Genomic DNA, 21215 nt, shown 5'->3' with positions numbered 1-21215 from the left:
ATACCCACCCGCTCCAACATACCCACCCGCTCCAACATACCCACCGCTCCAACATACCCACCCGCTCCAACATACCCACCCGCTCCAACATACCCACCCGCTCCAACATACCCACCCGCTCCAATATACCCACCCGCTCCAACATACCCACCCGCTCCAATATACCCACCTGCTCCAACATACCCACCCGCTCCAACATACCCACCCTGATCCAATATACCCACCCGCTCCAACATACCCACCCGCTCCAACATACCCACCCGCTCCAACATACCCACCCGCTCCAACATACCCACCTGCTCCAACATACCCACCCGCTCCAACATACCCACCCTGATCCAATATACCCACCCGCTCCAACATACCCACCCGCTCCAATACACCCACCCGCTCCAACATACCCACCTGCTCCAATATACCCACCCGCTCCAACATACCCACCTGCTCCAATATACCCACCCGCTCCAATATACCCACCCGCTCCAACATACCCACCCGCTCCAACATACCCAGCCTGCTCCAATATACCCACCCGCTCCAACATACCCACCCGCTCCAATATACCCACCCGCTCCAATATACCCACCCGCTCCAACATACCCACCCGCTCCAACATACCCACCCGCTCCAACATACCCACCCGCTCCAATATACCCACCCGCTCCAACATACCCACCCCGATACAACATACCCACCCTGATCCAATATACCCACCTGCTCCAATATACCCACCCTGATCCAACATACCCACCCGCTCCAATATACCCACCTGCTCCAATATACCCACCCTGATCCAACATACCCACCCGCTCCAATATACCCACCTGCTCCAATATACCCACCCGCTCCAATATACCCACCCGCTCCAATATACCCACCTGCTCCAATATACCCACCCGCTCCAATATACCCACCCTGATCCAACATACCCACCTGCTCCAATATACCCACCCGCTCCAACATACCCACCCGCTCCAACATACCCACCCGCTCCAACATACCCACCCGCTCCAATATACCCAGCCTGCTCCAATATACCCACCTGCTCCAACATACCCACCCGCTCCAACATACCCACCCGCTCCAACATACCCACCCGCTCCAACATACCCACCTGCTCCAACATACCCTCCCGCTCCAATATACCCAGCCTGCTCCAATATACCCACCTGCCTCCAACATACCCACCCGCTCCAACATACCCACCCTGATCCAACATACCCACCTGCTCCAATATACCCACCCGCTCCAACATACCCACCCGCTCCAACATACCCACCCGCTCCAACATACCCACCCGCTCCAACATACCCACCCGCTCCAACATACCCACCCTGATCCAACATACCCACCCGCTCCAACATACCCACCCGCTCCAACATACCCACCCGCTCCAACATACCCACCCGCTCCAACATACCCACCCTGATCCAACATACCCACCCGCTCCAACATACCCACCTGCTCCAATATACCCACCCGCTCCAACATACCCACCTGCTCCAATATACCCACCCGCTCCAACATACCCACCTGCTCCAATATACCCACCTGCTCCAATATACCCACCTGCTCCAATATACCCACCTGCTCCAACATACCCACCCGCTCCAATATACCCACCCGCTCCAACATACCCACCCGCTCCAACATACCCACCCGCTCCAATATACCCACCCGCTCCAACATACCCACCCGCTCCAACATACCCACCCGCTCCAATATACCCACCCGCTCCAACATACCCACCCGCTCCAATATACCCACCCTGATCCAATATACCCACCCGCTCCAACATACCCACCCGCTCCAACATACCCACCCGCTCCAACATACCCACCCGCTCCAATATACCCACCCGCTCCAACATACCCACCTGCTCCAATATACCCACCCGCTCCAATATACCCACCCGCTCCAATATACCCACCCGCTCCAACATACCCACCCGCTCCAATATACCCACCCGCTCCAACATACCCACCTGCTCCAATATACCCACCTGCTCCAATATACCCACCCGCTCCAATATACCCACCCGCTCCAATATACCCACCTGCTCCAATATACCCACCCGCTCCAACATACCCACCCGCTCCAATATACCCACCCGCTCCAACATACCCACCCGCTCCAATATACCCACCCGCTCCAACATACCCACCCGCTCCAATATACCCACCTGCTCCAATATACCCATCCGCTCCAATATACCCAGCCTGCTCCAATATACCCACCCGCTCCAATATACCCACCCGCTCCAATATACCCACCCGCTCCAATATACCCACCCGCTCCAATATACCCACCCGCTCCAATATACCCACCTGCTCCAATATACCCACCCGCTCCAACATACCCACCCGCTCCAATATACCCACCCGCTCCAACATACCCACCTGCTCCAATATACCCACCTGCTCCAATATACCCACCCGCTCCAATATACCCACCCGCTCCAATATACCCACCCGCTCCAACATACCCACCCGCTCCAATATACCCACCCGCTCCAACATACCCACCCGCTCCAATATACCCACCCGCTCCAATATACCCACCCGCTCCAACATACCCACCCGCTCCAATATACCCACCCGCTCCAACATACCCACCCGCTCCAATATACCCACCTGCTCCAATATACCCACCCGCTCCAACATACCCACCCGCTCCAACATACCCACCCGCTCCAATATACCCACCCTGATCCAATATACCCACCCGCTCCAACATACCCACCCGCTCCAACATACCCACCTGCTCCAATATACCCACCCGCTCCAACATACCCACCCGCTCCAACATACCCACCTGCTCCAATATACCCACCCGCTCCAATATACCCACCCGCTCCAACATACCCACCCGCTCCAACATACCCAGCCTGCTCCAATATACCCACCCGCTCCAACATACCCACCCGCTCCAATATACCCACCCGCTCCAATATACCCACCCGCTCCAACATACCCACCCGCTCCAACATACCCACCCGCTCCAACATACCCACCCGCTCCAATATACCCACCCGCTCCAACATACCCACCCCGATACAACATACCCACCCTGATCCAATATACCCACCTGCTCCAATATACCCACCCTGATCCAACATACCCACCCGCTCCAATATACCCACCTGCTCCAATATACCCACCCTGATCCAACATACCCACCCGCTCCAATATACCCACCTGCTCCAATATACCCACCCGCTCCAATATACCCACCCGCTCCAATATACCCACCTGCTCCAATATACCCACCCGCTCCAATATACCCACCCTGATCCAACATACCCACCTGCTCCAATATACCCACCCGCTCCAACATACCCACCCGCTCCAACATACCCACCCGCTCCAACATACCCACCCGCTCCAATATACCCAGCCTGCTCCAATATACCCACCTGCTCCAACATACCCACCCGCTCCAACATACCCACCCGCTCCAACATACCCACCCGCTCCAACATACCCACCTGCTCCAACATACCCACCCGCTCCAATATACCCAGCCTGCTCCAATATACCCACCTGCTCCAACATACCCACCCGCTCCAACATACCCACCCTGATCCAACATACCCACCTGCTCCAATATACCCACCCGCTCCAACATACCCACCCGCTCCAACATACCCACCCGCTCCAACATACCCACCCGCTCCAACATACCCACCCGCTCCAACATACCCACCCTGATCCAACATACCCACCCGCTCCAACATACCCACCCGCTCCAACATACCCACCCGCTCCAACATACCCACCCGCTCCAACATACCCACCCTGATCCAACATACCCACCCGCTCCAACATACCCACCTGCTCCAATATACCCACCCGCTCCAACATACCCACCTGCTCCAATATACCCACCCGCTCCAACATACCCACCCGCTCCAATATACCCACCTGCTCCAATATACCCACCTGCTCCAATATACCCACCTGCTCCAACATACCCACCCGCTCCAATATACCCACCCGCTCCAACATACCCACCCGCTCCAACATACCCACCCGCTCCAATATACCCACCCGCTCCAACATACCCACCCGCTCCAACATACCCACCCGCTCCAATATACCCACCCGCTCCAACATACCCACCCGCTCCAATATACCCACCCTGATCCAATATACCCACCCGCTCCAACATACCCACCCGCTCCAACATACCCACCCGCTCCAACATACCCACCCGCTCCAATATACCCACCCGCTCCAACATACCCACCTGCTCCAATATACCCACCCGCTCCAATATACCCACCCGCTCCAATATACCCACCCGCTCCAACATACCCACCCGCTCCAATATACCCACCCGCTCCAACATACCCACCTGCTCCAATATACCCACCTGCTCCAATATACCCACCCGCTCCAATATACCCACCCGCTCCAATATACCCACCTGCTCCAATATACCCACCCGCTCCAACATACCCACCCGCTCCAATATACCCACCCGCTCCAACATACCCACCCGCTCCAATATACCCACCCGCTCCAACATACCCACCCGCTCCAATATACCCACCTGCTCCAATATACCCATCCGCTCCAATATACCCAGCCTGCTCCAATATACCCACCCGCTCCAATATACCCACCTGCTCCAACATACCCACCCGCTCCAACATACCCACCCTGATCCAACATACCCACCTGCTCCAATATACCCACCCGCTCCAACATACCCACCCGCTCCAACATACCCACCCGCTCCAACATACCCACCCGCTCCAACATACCCACCCGCTCCAACATACCCACCCTGATCCAACATACCCACCCGCTCCAACATACCCACCCGCTCCAACATACCCACCCGCTCCAACATACCCACCCGCTCCAACATACCCACCCTGATCCAACATACCCACCCGCTCCAACATACCCACCTGCTCCAATATACCCACCCGCTCCAACATACCCACCTGCTCCAATATACCCACCCGCTCCAACATACCCACCTGCTCCAATATACCCACCTGCTCCAATATACCCACCTGCTCCAATATACCCACCTGCTCCAACATACCCACCCGCTCCAATATACCCACCCGCTCCAACATACCCACCCGCTCCAACATACCCACCCGCTCCAATATACCCACCCGCTCCAACATACCCACCCGCTCCAACATACCCACCCGCTCCAATATACCCACCCGCTCCAACATACCCACCCGCTCCAATATACCCACCCTGATCCAATATACCCACCCGCTCCAACATACCCACCCGCTCCAACATACCCACCCGCTCCAACATACCCACCCGCTCCAATATACCCACCCGCTCCAACATACCCACCTGCTCCAATATACCCACCCGCTCCAATATACCCACCCGCTCCAATATACCCACCCGCTCCAACATACCCACCCGCTCCAATATACCCACCCGCTCCAACATACCCACCTGCTCCAATATACCCACCTGCTCCAATATACCCACCCGCTCCAATATACCCACCCGCTCCAATATACCCACCTGCTCCAATATACCCACCCGCTCCAACATACCCACCCGCTCCAATATACCCACCCGCTCCAACATACCCACCCGCTCCAATATACCCACCCGCTCCAACATACCCACCCGCTCCAATATACCCACCTGCTCCAATATACCCATCCGCTCCAATATACCCAGCCTGCTCCAATATACCCACCCGCTCCAATATACCCACCCGCTCCAATATACCCACCCGCTCCAATATACCCACCCGCTCCAATATACCCACCCGCTCCAATATACCCACCTGCTCCAATATACCCACCCGCTCCAACATACCCACCCGCTCCAATATACCCACCCGCTCCAACATACCCACCTGCTCCAATATACCCACCTGCTCCAATATACCCACCCGCTCCAATATACCCACCCGCTCCAATATACCCACCCGCTCCAACATACCCACCCGCTCCAATATACCCACCCGCTCCAACATACCCACCCGCTCCAATATACCCACCCGCTCCAATATACCCACCCGCTCCAACATACCCACCCGCTCCAATATACCCACCCGCTCCAACATACCCACCCGCTCCAATATACCCACCTGCTCCAATATACCCACCCGCTCCAACATACCCACCCGCTCCAACATACCCACCCGCTCCAATATACCCACCCTGATCCAATATACCCACCCGCTCCAACATACCCACCCGCTCCAACATACCCACCTGCTCCAATATACCCACCCGCTCCAACATACCCACCCGCTCCAACATACCCACCTGCTCCAATATACCCACCCGCTCCAATATACCCACCCGCTCCAACATACCCACCCGCTCCAACATACCCAGCCTGCTCCAATATACCCACCCGCTCCAACATACCCACCCGCTCCAATATACCCACCCGCTCCAATATACCCACCCGCTCCAACATACCCACCCGCTCCAACATACCCACCCGCTCCAACATACCCACCCGCTCCAATATACCCACCCGCTCCAACATACCCACCCCGATACAACATACCCACCCTGATCCAATATACCCACCTGCTCCAATATACCCACCCTGATCCAACATACCCACCCGCTCCAATATACCCACCTGCTCCAATATACCCACCCTGATCCAACATACCCACCCGCTCCAATATACCCACCTGCTCCAATATACCCACCCGCTCCAATATACCCACCCGCTCCAATATACCCACCTGCTCCAATATACCCACCCGCTCCAATATACCCACCCTGATCCAACATACCCACCTGCTCCAATATACCCACCCGCTCCAACATACCCACCCGCTCCAACATACCCACCCGCTCCAACATACCCACCCGCTCCAATATACCCAGCCTGCTCCAATATACCCACCTGCTCCAACATACCCACCCGCTCCAACATACCCACCCGCTCCAACATACCCACCCGCTCCAACATACCCACCTGCTCCAACATACCCACCCGCTCCAATATACCCAGCCTGCTCCAATATACCCACCTGCTCCAACATACCCACCCGCTCCAACATACCCACCCTGATCCAACATACCCACCTGCTCCAATATACCCACCCGCTCCAACATACCCACCCGCTCCAACATACCCACCCGCTCCAACATACCCACCCGCTCCAACATACCCACCCGCTCCAACATACCCACCCTGATCCAACATACCCACCCGCTCCAACATACCCACCCGCTCCAACATACCCACCCGCTCCAACATACCCACCCGCTCCAACATACCCACCCTGATCCAACATACCCACCCGCTCCAACATACCCACCTGCTCCAATATACCCACCCGCTCCAACATACCCACCTGCTCCAATATACCCACCCGCTCCAACATACCCACCCGCTCCAATATACCCACCTGCTCCAATATACCCACCTGCTCCAATATACCCACCTGCTCCAACATACCCACCCGCTCCAATATATCCACCCGCTCCAACATACCCACCCGCTCCAACATACCCACCCGCTCCAATATACCCACCCGCTCCAACATACCCACCCGCTCCAACATACCCACCCGCTCCAATATACCCACCCGCTCCAACATACCCACCCGCTCCAATATACCCACCCTGATCCAATATACCCACCCGCTCCAACATACCCACCCGCTCCAACATACCCACCCGCTCCAACATACCCACCCGCTCCAATATACCCACCCGCTCCAACATACCCACCTGCTCCAATATACCCACCCGCTCCAATATACCCACCCGCTCCAATATACCCACCCGCTCCAACATACCCACCCGCTCCAATATACCCACCCGCTCCAACATACCCACCTGCTCCAATATACCCACCTGCTCCAATATACCCACCCGCTCCAATATACCCACCCGCTCCAATATACCCACCTGCTCCAATATACCCACCCGCTCCAACATACCCACCCGCTCCAATATACCCACCCGCTCCAAAATACCCACCCGCTCCAATATACCCACCCGCTCCAACATACCCACCCGCTCCAATATACCCACCTGCTCCAATATACCCATCCGCTCCAATATACCCAGCCTGCTCCAATATACCCACCCGCTCCAATATACCCACCCGCTCCAATATACCCACCCGCTCCAATATACCCACCCGCTCCAATATACCCACCCGCTCCAATATACCCACCTGCTCCAATATACCCACCCGCTCCAACATACCCACCCGCTCCAATATACCCACCCGCTCCAACATACCCACCTGCTCCAATATACCCACCTGCTCCAATATACCCACCCGCTCCAATATACCCACCCGCTCCAATATACCCACCTGCTCCAACATACCCACCCGCTCCAATATACCCACCCGCTCCAACATACCCACCCGCTCCAATATACCCACCCGCTCCAATATACCCACCCGCTCCAACATACCCACCCGCTCCAATATACCCACCCGCTCCAACATACCCACCCGCTCCAATATACCCACCTGCTCCAATATACCCACCCGCTCCAACATACCCACCCGCTCCAACATACCCACCCGCTCCAATATACCCACCCTGATCCAATATACCCACCCGCTCCAACATACCCACCCGCTCCAACATACCCACCTGCTCCAATATACCCACCCGCTCCAACATACCCACCCGCTCCAACATACCCACCCGCTCCAATATACCCACCCTGATCCAATATACCCACCCGCTCCAATATACCCACCTGCTCCAATATACCCACCTGCTCCAATATACCCACCCGCTCCAATATACCCACCTGCTCCAACATACCCACCTGCTCCAATATACCCACCCGCTCCAACATACCCACCCGCTCCAATATACCCACCTGCTCCAATATACCCACCTGCTCCAACATACCCACCTGCTCCAATATACCCACCCGCTCCAACATACCCACCCGCTCCAATATACCCACCTGCTCCAATATACCCACCCGCTCCAACATACCCACCCGCTCCAATATACCCACCCGCTCCAATATACCCAGCCTGCTCCAATATACCCACCCGCTCCAATATACCCACCCGCTCCAATATACCCACCCGCTCCAATATACCCACCTGCTCCAATATACCCACCCGCTCCAACATACCCACCCGCTCCAATATACCCACCCGCTCCAATATACCCACCCGCTCCAACATACCCACCTGCTCCAATATACCCACCTGCTCCAATATACCCACCCGCTCCAACATACCCACCCGCTCCAATATACCCACCCGCTCCAACATACCCACCCGCTCCAATATACCCACCCGCTCCAACATACCCACCCGCTCCAATATACCCACCCGCTCCAATATACCCACCCGCTCCAACATACCCACCCGCTCCAATATACCCACCCGCTCCAACATACCCACCCGCTCCAATATACCCACCTGCTCCAATATACCCACCCGCTCCAACATACCCACCCGCTCCAACATACCCACCTGCTCCAATATACCCACCCGCTCCAACATACCCACCCGCTCCAACATACCCACCCGCTCCAATATACCCACCCGCTCCAATATACCCACCCGCTCCAACATACCCACCCGCTCCAATATACCCACCTGCTCCAATATACCCACCCGCTCCAACATACCCACCCGCTCCAACATACCCACCCGCTCCAATATACCCACCCGCTCCAATATACCCACCCGCTCCAACATACCCACCCGCTCCAACATACCCACCCGCTCCAACATACCCACCCGCTCCAACATACCCACCCGCTCCAACATACCCACCCGCTCCAATATACCCACCCGCTCCAACATACCCACCCGCTCCAACATACCCACCCGCTCCAACATACCCACCCGCTCCAACATACCCACCCGCTCCAATATACCCACCCTGCTCCAACATACCCACCCGCTCCAATATACCCACCCGCTCCAACATACCCACCCGCTCCAATATACCCACCCGCTCCAATATACCCACCCGCTCCAACATACCCACCCGCTCCAATATACCCACCCGCTCCAATATACCCACCCGCTCCAATATACCCACCCGCTCCAATATACCCACCCTGCTCCAACATACCCACCTGCTCCAATATACCCACCCGCTCCAACATACCCACCCGCTCCAATATACCCACCCGCTCCAACATACCCACCCGCTCCAATATACCCACCCGCTCCAACATACCCACCCGCTCCAATATACCCACCCGCTCCAATATACCCACCCTGATCCAACATACCCACCCGCTCCAATATACCCACCTGCTCCAACATACCCACCCTGATCCAATATACCCACCCGCTCCAATATACCCACCCTGCTCCAACATACCCACCTGCTCCAATATACCCACCTGCTCCAACATACCCACCCTGATCCAACATACCCACCCGCTCCAATATACCCACCCGCTCCAACATACCCACCCGCTCCAATATACCCACCCTGCTCCAATATACCCACCTGCTCCAACATACCCACCCGCTCCAATATACCCACCCGCTCCAACATACCCACCCGCTCCAACATACCCACCCGCTCCAATATACCCACCCGCTCCAACATACCCACCCGCTCCAATATACCCACCCGCTCCAACATACCCACCTGCTCCAATATACCCACCCGCTCCAACATACCCACCCGCTCCAATATACCCACCCGCTCCAACATACCCACCCGCTCCAATATACCCACCCGCTCCAACATACCCACCCGCTCCAATATACCCACCCGCTCCAACATACCCACCTGCTCCAATATACCCACCCGCTCCAACATACCCACCCGCTCCAACATACCCACCTGCTCCAATATACCCACCCGCTCCAACATACCCACCCGCTCCAATATACCCACCTGCTCCAACATACCCACCCGCTCCAACATACCCACCCTGATCCAACATACCCACCCGCTCCAATATACCCACCTGCTCCAATATACCCACCTGCTCCAACATACCCACCTGCTCCAATATACCCACCCGCTCCAACACACCCACCTGCTCCAATATACCCACCTGCTCCAATATACCCACCCGCTCCAACATACCCACCCTGCTCCAATATACCCACCTGCTCCAATATACCCACCCACTCCAATATACCCACCCGCTCCAACATACCCACCCGCTCCAACATACCCACCTGCTCCAACATACCCACCTGCTCCAATATACCCACCCGCTCCAACATACCCACCGGCTCCAATATACCCACCCTGCTCCAATATACCCACCCTGCTCCAATATACCCACCCTGATCCAACATACCCACCCTGCTCCAATATACCCACCCGCTCCAACATACCCACCCTGATCCAACATACCCACCCTGCTCCAATATACCCACCCGCTCCAACATACCCACCCTGATCCAACATACCCAGCCTGCTCCAATATACCCAGCCTGCTCCAATATACCCAGCCTGCTCCAACATACCCACCTGCTCCAATATACCCACCCGCTCCAATATACCCACCCGCTCCAACATACCCACCTGCTCCAATATACCCACCCGCTCCAACATACCCACCTGCTCCAACATACCCACCTGCTCCAATATACCCACCCGCTCCAACATACCCACCTGCTCCAATATACCCACCTGCTCCAACATACCCACCCGCTCCAATATACCCACCCGCTCCAACATACCCACCCGCTCCAATATACCCACCCGCTCCAATATACCCACCCGCTCCAACATACCCACCCGCTCCAATATACCCACCCGCTCCAACATACCCACCCGCTCCAATATACCCACCTGCTCCAATATACCCACCCGCTCCAACATACCCACCCGCTCCAACATACCCACCCGCTCCAATATACCCACCCTGATCCAATATACCCACCCGCTCCAACATACCCACCCGCTCCAACATACCCACCTGCTCCAATATACCCACCCGCTCCAACATACCCACCCGCTCCAACATACCCACCCGCTCCAATATACCCACCCTGATCCAATATACCCACCCGCTCCAATATACCCACCTGCTCCAATATACCCACCTGCTCCAATATACCCACCCGCTCCAATATACCCACCTGCTCCAACATACCCACCTGCTCCAATATACCCACCCGCTCCAACATACCCACCCGCTCCAATATACCCACCTGCTCCAATATACCCACCTGCTCCAACATACCCACCTGCTCCAATATACCCACCCGCTCCAACATACCCACCCGCTCCAATATACCCACCTGCTCCAATATACCCACCCGCTCCAACATACCCACCCGCTCCAATATACCCACCCGCTCCAATATACCCAGCCTGCTCCAATATACCCACCCGCTCCAATATACCCACCCGCTCCAATATACCCACCCGCTCCAATATACCCACCTGCTCCAATATACCCACCCGCTCCAACATACCCACCCGCTCCAATATACCCACCCGCTCCAATATACCCACCCGCTCCAACATACCCACCTGCTCCAATATACCCACCTGCTCCAATATACCCACCCGCTCCAACATACCCACCCGCTCCAATATACCCACCCGCTCCAACATACCCACCCGCTCCAATATACCCACCCGCTCCAACATACCCACCCGCTCCAATATACCCACCCGCTCCAATATACCCACCCGCTCCAACATACCCACCCGCTCCAATATACCCACCCGCTCCAACATACCCACCCGCTCCAATATACCCACCTGCTCCAATATACCCACCCGCTCCAACATACCCACCCGCTCCAACATACCCACCTGCTCCAATATACCCACCCGCTCCAACATACCCACCCGCTCCAACATACCCACCCGCTCCAATATACCCACCCGCTCCAATATACCCACCCGCTCCAACATACCCACCCGCTCCAATATACCCACCTGCTCCAATATACCCACCCGCTCCAACATACCCACCCGCTCCAACATACCCACCCGCTCCAATATACCCACCCGCTCCAATATACCCACCCGCTCCAACATACCCACCCGCTCCAACATACCCACCCGCTCCAACATACCCACCCGCTCCAACATACCCACCCGCTCCAACATACCCACCCGCTCCAATATACCCACCCGCTCCAACATACCCACCCGCTCCAACATACCCACCCGCTCCAACATACCCACCCGCTCCAACATACCCACCCGCTCCAATATACCCACCCTGCTCCAACATACCCACCCGCTCCAATATACCCACCCGCTCCAACATACCCACCCGCTCCAATATACCCACCCGCTCCAATATACCCACCCGCTCCAACATACCCACCCGCTCCAATATACCCACCCGCTCCAATATACCCACCCGCTCCAATATACCCACCCGCTCCAATATACCCACCCTGCTCCAACATACCCACCTGCTCCAATATACCCACCCGCTCCAACATACCCACCCGCTCCAATATACCCACCCGCTCCAACATACCCACCCGCTCCAATATACCCACCCGCTCCAACATACCCACCCGCTCCAATATACCCACCCGCTCCAATATACCCACCCTGATCCAACATACCCACCCGCTCCAATATACCCACCTGCTCCAACATACCCACCCTGATCCAATATACCCACCCGCTCCAATATACCCACCCTGCTCCAACATACCCACCTGCTCCAATATACCCACCTGCTCCAACATACCCACCCTGATCCAACATACCCACCCGCTCCAATATACCCACCCGCTCCAACATACCCACCCGCTCCAATATACCCACCCTGCTCCAATATACCCACCTGCTCCAACATACCCACCCGCTCCAATATACCCACCCGCTCCAACATACCCACCCGCTCCAACATACCCACCCGCTCCAATATACCCACCCGCTCCAACATACCCACCCGCTCCAATATACCCACCCGCTCCAACATACCCACCTGCTCCAATATACCCACCCGCTCCAACATACCCACCCGCTCCAATATACCCACCCGCTCCAACATACCCACCCGCTCCAATATACCCACCCGCTCCAACATACCCACCCGCTCCAATATACCCACCCGCTCCAACATACCCACCTGCTCCAATATACCCACCCGCTCCAACATACCCACCCGCTCCAACATACCCACCTGCTCCAATATACCCACCCGCTCCAACATACCCACCCGCTCCAATATACCCACCTGCTCCAACATACCCACCCGCTCCAACATACCCACCCTGATCCAACATACCCACCCGCTCCAATATACCCACCTGCTCCAATATACCCACCTGCTCCAACATACCCACCTGCTCCAATATACCCACCCGCTCCAACACACCCACCTGCTCCAATATACCCACCTGCTCCAATATACCCACCCGCTCCAACATACCCACCCTGCTCCAATATACCCACCTGCTCCAATATACCCACCCACTCCAATATACCCACCCGCTCCAACATACCCACCCGCTCCAACATACCCACCTGCTCCAACATACCCACCTGCTCCAATATACCCACCCGCTCCAACATACCCACCGGCTCCAATATACCCACCCTGCTCCAATATACCCACCCTGCTCCAATATACCCACCCTGATCCAACATACCCACCCTGCTCCAATATACCCACCCGCTCCAACATACCCACCCTGATCCAACATACCCACCCTGCTCCAATATACCCACCCGCTCCAACATACCCACCCTGATCCAACATACCCAGCCTGCTCCAATATACCCAGCCTGCTCCAATATACCCAGCCTGCTCCAACATACCCACCTGCTCCAATATACCCACCCGCTCCAATATACCCACCCGCTCCAACATACCCACCTGCTCCAATATACCCACCCGCTCCAACATACCCACCTGCTCCAACATACCCACCTGCTCCAATATACCCACCCGCTCCAACATACCCACCTGCTCCAATATACCCACCCGCTCCAACATACCCACCCTGCTCCAATATACCCACCCGCTCCAACATACGCACCCTGATCCAACATACCCAGCCTGCTCCAATATACCCAGCCTGCTCCAACATACCCACCCGCTCCAACATACCCACCCTGATCCAACATACCCAGCCTGCTCCAATATACCCAGCCTGCTCCAATATACCCACCCGCTCCAACATACCCACCCGCTCCAACATACCCACCCTGATCCAACATACCCAGCCTGCTCCAATATACCCAGCCTGCTCCAATATACCCACCTGCTCCAATATACCCACCTGCTCCAATATACCCACCTGCTCCAATATACCCACCTGCTCCAATATACCCACCTGCTCCAATATACCCACCTGCTCCAATATACCCACCTGCTCCAATATACCCACCTGCTCCAATATACCCACCCTGCTCCAATATACCCACCCGCTCGAACATACCCACCTGCTCCAATATACCCACCCTGCTCCAATATACCCACCGTCTCCAATATACCCACCTGCTCCAATATACCCACCTGCTCCAATATACCCACCCTGCTCCAATATACCCACCTGCTCCAATATACCCACCTGCTCCAATATACCCACCTGCTCCAATATACCCACCCTGCTCCAATATACCCACCTGCTCCAATATACCCACCTGCTCCAATATACCCACCTGCTCCAATATACCCACCCGCTCCAACATACCCACCCGCTCCAATATACCCACCCGCTCCAACATACCCACCCGCTCCAACATACCCACCCGCTCCAACATACCCACCCGCTCCAACATACCCACCCGCTCCAACATACCCACCCGCTCCAACATACCCACCCTGATCCAACATACCCACCCGCTCCAACATACCCACCTGCTCCAATATACCCACCCGCTCCAACATACCCACCTGCTCCAATATACCCACCCGCTCCAACATACCCACCCGCTCCAATATACCCACCTGCTCCAATATACCCACCTGCTCCAATATACCCACCTGCTCCAACATACCCACCCGCTCCAATATACCCACCCGCTCCAACATACCCACCCGCTCCAACATACCCACCCGCTCCAATATACCCACCCGCTCCAACATACCCACCCGCTCCAACATACCCACCCGCTCCAATATACCCACCCGCTCCAACATACCCACCCGCTCCAATATACCCACCCTGATCCAATATACCCACCCGCTCCAACATACCCACCCGCTCCAACATACCCACCCGCTCCAACATACCCACCCGCTCCAATATACCCACCCGCTCCAACATACCCACCTGCTCCAATATACCCACCCGCTCCAATATACCCACCCGCTCCAATATACCCACCCGCTCCAACATACCCACCCGCTCCAATATACCCACCCGCTCCAACATACCCACCTGCTCCAATATACCCACCTGCTCCAATATACCCACCCGCTCCAATATACCCACCCGCTCCAATATACCCACCTGCTCCAATATACCCACCCGCTCCAACATACCCACCCGCTCCAATATACCCACCCGCTCCAACATACCCACCCGCTCCAATATACCCACCCGCTCCAACATACCCACCCGCTCCAATATACCCACCCGCTCCAATATACCCACCCGCTCCAACATACCCACCCGCTCCAATATACCCACCCGCTCCAATATACCCACCCGCTCCAATATACCCACCCGCTCCAATATACCCACCCTGCTCCAACATACCCACCTGCTCCAATATACCCACCCGCTCCAACATACCCACCCGCTCCAATATACCCACCCGCTCCAACATACCCACCCGCTCCAATATACCCACCCGCTCCAACATACCCACCCGCTCCAATATACCCACCCGCTCCAATATACCCACCCTGATCCAACATACCCACCCGCTCCAATATACCCACCTGCTCCAACATACCCACCCTGATCCAATATACCCACCCGCTCCAATATACCCACCCTGCTCCAACATACCCACCTGCTCCAATATACCCACCTGCTCCAACATACCCACCCTGATCCAACATACCCACCCGCTCCAATATACCCACCCGCTCCAACATACCCACCCGCTCCAATATACCCACCCTGCTCCAATATACCCACCTGCTCCAACATACCCACCCGCTCCAATATACCCACCCGCTCCAACATACCCACCCGCTCCAACATACCCACCCGCTCCAATATACCCACCCGCTCCAACATACCCACCCGCTCCAATATACCCACCCGCTCCAACATACCCACCTGCTCCAATATACCCACCCGCTCCAACATACCCACCCGCTCCAATATACCCACCCGCTCCAACATACCCACCCGCTCCAATATACCCACCCGCTCCAACATACCCACCCGCTCCAATATACCCACCCGCTCCAACATACCCACCTGCTCCAATATACCCACCCGCTCCAACATACCCACCCGCTCCAACATACCCACCTGCTCCAATATACCCACCCGCTCCAACATACCCACCCGCTCCAATATACCCACCTGCTCCAACATACCCACCCGCTCCAACATACCCACCCTGATCCAACATACCCACCCGCTCCAATATACCCACCTGCTCCAATATACCCACCTGCTCCAACATACCCACCTGCTCCAATATACCCACCCGCTCCAACACACCCACCTGCTCCAATATACCCACCTGCTCCAATATACCCACCCGCTCCAACATACCCACCCTGCTCCAATATACCCACCTGCTCCAATATACCCACCCACTCCAATATACCCACCCGCTCCAACATACCCACCCGCTCCAACATACCCACCTGCTCCAACATACCCACCTGCTCCAATATACCCACCCGCTCCAACATACCCACCGGCTCCAATATACCCACCCTGCTCCAATATACCCACCCTGCTCCAATATACCCACCCTGATCCAACATACCCACCCTGCTCCAATATACCCACCCGCTCCAACATACCCACCCTGATCCAACATACCCACCCTGCTCCAATATACCCACCCGCTCCAACATACCCACCCTGATCCAACATACCCAGCCTGCTCCAATATACCCAGCCTGCTCCAATATACCCAGCCTGCTCCAACATACCCACCTGCTCCAATATACCCACCCGCTCCAATATACCCACCCGCTCCAACATACCCACCTGCTCCAATATACCCACCCGCTCCAACATACCCACCTGCTCCAACATACCCACCTGCTCCAATATACCCACCCGCTCCAACATACCCACCTGCTCCAATATACCCACCTGCTCCAACATACCCACCCGCTCCAATATACCCACCCGCTCCAACATACCCACCCGCTCCAATATACCCACCCGCTCCAATATACCCACCCGCTCCAACATACCCACCCGCTCCAATATACCCACCCGCTCCAACATACCCACCCGCTCCAATATACCCACCTGCTCCAATATACCCACCCGCTCCAACATACCCACCCGCTCCAACATACCCACCCGCTCCAATATACCCACCCTGATCCAATATACCCACCCGCTCCAACATACCCACCCGCTCCAACATACCCACCTGCTCCAATATACCCACCCGCTCCAACATACCCACCCGCTCCAACATACCCACCCGCTCCAATATACCCACCCTGATCCAATATACCCACCCGCTCCAATATACCCACCTGCTCCAATATACCCACCTGCTCCAATATACCCACCCGCTCCAATATACCCACCTGCTCCAACATACCCACCTGCTCCAATATACCCACCCGCTCCAACATACCCACCCGCTCCAATATACCCACCTGCTCCAATATACCCACCTGCTCCAACATACCCACCTGCTCCAATATACCCACCCGCTCCAACATACCCACCCGCTCCAATATACCCACCTGCTCCAATATACCCACCCGCTCCAACATACCCACCCGCTCCAATATACCCACCCGCTCCAATATACCCAGCCTGCTCCAATATACCCACCCGCTCCAATATACCCACCCGCTCCAATATACCCACCCGCTCCAATATACCCACCTGCTCCAATATACCCACCCGCTCCAACATACCCACCCGCTCCAATATACCCACCCGCTCCAATATACCCACCCGCTCCAACATACCCACCTGCTCCAATATACCCACCTGCTCCAATATACCCACCCGCTCCAACATACCCACCCGCTCCAATATACCCACCCGCTCCAACATACCCACCCGCTCCAATATACCCACCCGCTCCAACATACCCACCCGCTCCAATATACCCACCCGCTCCAATATACCCACCCGCTCCAACATACCCACCCGCTCCAATATACCCACCCGCTCCAACATACCCACCCGCTCCAATATACCCACCTGCTCCAATATACCCACCCGCTCCAACATACCCACCCGCTCCAACATACCCACCTGCTCCAATATACCCACCCGCTCCAACATACCCACCCGCTCCAACATACCCACCCGCTCCAATATACCCACCCGCTCCAATATACCCACCCGCTCCAACATACCCACCCGCTCCAATATACCCACCTGCTCCAATATACCCACCCGCTCCAACATACCCACCCGCTCCAACATACCCACCCGCTCCAATATACCCACCCGCTCCAATATACCCACCCGCTCCAACATACCCACCCGCTCCAACATACCCACCCGCTCCAACATACCCACCCGCTCCAACATACCCACCCGCTCCAACATACCCACCCGCTCCAATATACCCACCCGCTCCAACATACCCACCCGCTCCAACATACCCACCCGCTCCAACATACCCACCCGCTCCAACATACCCACCCGCTCCAATATACCCACCCTGCTCCAACATACCCACCCGCTCCAATATACCCACCCGCTCCAACATACCCACCCGCTCCAATATACCCACCCGCTCCAATATACCCACCCGCTCCAACATACCCACCCGCTCCAATATACCCACCCGCTCCAATATACCCACCCGCTCCAATATACCCACCCGCTCCAATATACCCACCCTGCTCCAACATACCCACCTGCTCCAATATACCCACCCGCTCCAACATACCCACCCGCTCCAATATACCCACCCGCTCCAACATACCCACCCGCTCCAATATACCCACCCGCTCCAACATACCCACCCGCTCCAATATACCCACCCGCTCCAATATACCCACCCTGATCCAACATACCCACCCGCTCCAATATACCCACCTGCTCCAACATACCCACCCTGATCCAATATACCCACCCGCTCCAATATACCCACCCTGCTCCAACATACCCACCTGCTCCAATATACCCACCTGCTCCAACATACCCACCCTGATCCAACATACCCACCCGCTCCAATATACCCACCCGCTCCAACATACCCACCCGCTCCAATATACCCACCCTGCTCCAATATACCCACCTGCTCCAACATACCCACCCGCTCCAATATACCCACCCGCTCCAACATACCCACCCGCTCCAACATACCCACCCGCTCCAATATACCCACCCGCTCCAACATACCCACCCGCTCCAATATACCCACCCGCTCCAACATACCCACCTGCTCCAATATACCCACCCGCTCCAACATACCCACCCGCTCCAATATACCCACCCGCTCCAACATACCCACCCGCTCCAATATACCCACCCGCTCCAACATACCCACCCGCTCCAATATACCCACCCGCTCCAACATACCCACCTGCTCCAATATACCCACCCGCTCCAACATACCCACCCGCTCCAACATACCCACCTGCTCCAATATACCCACCCGCTCCAACATACCCACCCGCTCCAATATACCCACCTGCTCCAACATACCCACCCGCTCCAACATACCCACCCTGATCCAACATACCCACCCGCTCCAATATACCCACCTGCTCCAATATACCCACCTGCTCCAACATACCCACCTGCTCCAATATACCCACCCGCTCCAACACACCCACCTGCTCCAATATACCCACCTGCTCCAATATACCCACCCGCTCCAACATACCCACCCTGCTCCAATATACCCACCTGCTCCAATATACCCACCCACTCCAATATACCCACCCGCTCCAACATACCCACCCGCTCCAACATACCCACCTGCTCCAACATACCCACCTGCTCCAATATACCCACCCGCTCCAACATACCCACCGGCTCCAATATACCCACCCTGCTCCAATATACCCACCCTGCTCCAATATACCCACCCTGATCCAACATACCCACCCTGCTCCAATATACCCACCCGCTCCAACATACCCACCCTGATCCAACATACCCACCCTGCTCCAATATACCCACCCGCTCCAACATACCCACCCTGATCCAACATACCCAGCCTGCTCCAATATACCCAGCCTGCTCCAATATACCCAG

This window comes from Somniosus microcephalus, chromosome 34 (assembly GCF_052327205.1).
Source record: "Somniosus microcephalus isolate GS21.2 chromosome 34, FLI_Smic_1.0, whole genome shotgun sequence".
NCBI lineage: Eukaryota > Metazoa > Chordata > Chondrichthyes > Squaliformes > Somniosidae > Somniosus > Somniosus microcephalus.
This window is presented reverse-complemented; position numbering follows the sequence as displayed.